Below are 2,470 nucleotides of genomic sequence, written 5' to 3'. Positions count from 1 at the left end.
ATTCAGAATGCTGCAGCACGCCTCAATCAGAAGAGGACACATGTAGCCTAACTCCTCTCCTCCACTGGCTCCCTATAGTGGCCAGAATTAAATAAAAACATCTCACTTTGGCCTATAGGACACCAACTGGATCTGCTCCCTGTTATTTTAATTCAATGATCAAGATGTACATCCCTAACCGCCCACTGCGGTAAACTTTTTTCCTCATGTTGGTGGAATGAGTTGCCCATTGCTCTCTATTCCTGCTGTGATAGTTTTGGGTCTTTCAAGAGGGGTCTAAAAGCATATCTATTCAACCTAGCTTATTAACCGCTTATTATGTGTTATGGTTTTATAGTATTGTTCATTATAGGCTGTTGATTAATTTGACATTGTTGTGTATTATTGATATTCTCCTTAATGTAGTCTTACCATGTTATTGTTGTGTTATTTTATTATTGATTGAATGGACATTATTGTTTATATTGCTATTTCCTTTATTTTCATTGTTTATTTCGATAGGCTATTGATTGAATTGACATTGTTGTTATTATTGCTGTTCTCCTTAGTATAGTCTGACATTATACATGTTAAATTGTTCCCTGTTAAATTTAAGTATTATATTGTTTTGTATTTGTATGTCGCTTTAGACAAAGGCCTCTGCCAAATCCCATAACCATAACCATAACTTAAAGACGAACCCTTTTGTGTTTTAGTAGGCTTCGAAACACAACGGTGGTGTCAGGAAAATGAAACTGAAACTTGTGATGCAGTAGAGTAGACCTATGTTAAATTACATTTTCACATTAATTTATGTCTGATAGGAAACTGAAGAGGCGGAGTGGAGTGATCATCAGTTATTTCAATTATTTTCGCAAGTATCAAAATTCTCAGATCATTCCTAAGTATCTTCACAAAGGCACATATGTGGGCACGCAGGAGAGGTAAGATCACTCTAAAAACTGGTGGCATTTAGTCTGGCTTTCATACAGCGAATTGTATATTGTTTGTTGCTTGTCAGCATATAAGGGTCAGCTTACGTAGGCAGTATATGAATAATGTGTGTTATATGTGTAGAGCCTGTATTGTCTCAAAATATATGTTCTGTGTTTTTCATGTAAGCTACATGTCACTTCATGTATGAAGTCTTCTTCATGCGATGTCTCCAACTCCACTGTAGTGCAATGTGATCTGATGTGAAGCGGAATGTGGGGATGTATGTCTGTATAGACCTGTTAACAAAGGGCAATAAACTAACTATCTAACTAACATTATGACAGCCCTAGCAAATATATAGAAAGAGGGGTGGATCCAGTCATCAACAACCCCAACATGCCCCGTTGGCACATGTATCCATACGTCCGAATGGTACGTTATGATATTCAACATCGCTTTTGTTCTTATTGTCAATGCAATGGACTGTAAGGCAGTTTCCTCTTTTTGATTTGTAAGACAATTGAACCATTTGTCTACACATCACACTATTCAGACAGTCCACTTAGGCCAACTGTTTAAACTGATTTGTTTGTAGACAGTGTGTGTGTAGGCATCTGTTCAGAAAAATGATCCATGGCTCATCTCTATATGGGTTAGAATGTGTGATAATTTTCCAGAAAAAGGCCTATGTACCACTCTACAGTAGAAGCCATTGCCCAATCCACTTATTACAATGTAACTGAACTGAATGTAACTTCGGTAACTGTCTCCATTTAGCTTTCTCCACAATGCTCAGCCGTGGGCTGAGTTTATGACATGAGCTACTAAACTGATCCAATCCACTTAAAAAAATCATTATTATATTTTATATTATTATATTTTTTACATTATTTTAATTTTGTATTATTATTATTTGTGTATTATTATAGTGTTTTTCCCCTTGCCCATTTAATGAGGTGATTCCATGGTTGTAATTAAGGTTGTATAGAACCAACAGGAAAAACATTAGCCTATTTTAAATAATCAGACCGGTTTGGAGAACGTGGATTAAGCCACGTTTTAACCAAGTTACTACATAAGAGAAATCTTTCCTAATATTGTGTTTGATGGGTAGGCTTTTGAACGTGGCTACTGAATTAATTTCATTGAAACAAAAGACACCTGGAATATTCCTCTTGAGGAATTTGAAAGGTGAGCCCATGTCTGGTAAACCATGTACAATGTACTATTTTGAATGATCTGATAACATTTTTAGTTTTAGTTTGGTGGTATTCTTGTCACATTATAAATTGTTTTCTGCAGGATTGGTGGCGGTACAATTCCACTACCAATACTGGAAGACATGAAGAACTAATATGAGCCAGTACGAAATGTCTACGACGTCCTGAATGATGAATATTCTCAATATAGATGGATTGTTAGTAAGGAAATGACATCTAATTTCTATAGGCATTTCTATATTCCACTTCCTTCATGGCGTGAATTATGTCATGAAAAGGAATGATCAGATATCATGCATCATTCATATAAAAATAAATTGTGACATTTTTGTTTA

The 2,470-nt window shown here is 35.6% G+C and overlaps 1 long non-coding RNA gene across 1 annotated transcript; it reads left to right on the top strand.

Annotated features, from left to right (window-relative positions):
- The first annotated feature begins 626 nt into the window (after positions 1-626).
- Positions 627-2,470, top strand: LOC125291219. Its single transcript, XR_007192951.1, has 4 exons — positions 627-923; positions 1,260-1,347; positions 2,030-2,106; positions 2,218-2,470. It is a non-coding gene; the product is annotated as an uncharacterized LOC125291219 (long non-coding RNA).

Source organism: Alosa alosa, chromosome 2 (assembly GCF_017589495.1).
Source record: "Alosa alosa isolate M-15738 ecotype Scorff River chromosome 2, AALO_Geno_1.1, whole genome shotgun sequence".
NCBI lineage: Eukaryota > Metazoa > Chordata > Actinopteri > Clupeiformes > Clupeidae > Alosa > Alosa alosa.
Note: the sequence above shows the minus strand (reverse complement) of the source record. Positions and strands in the feature narration are given on the sequence as shown.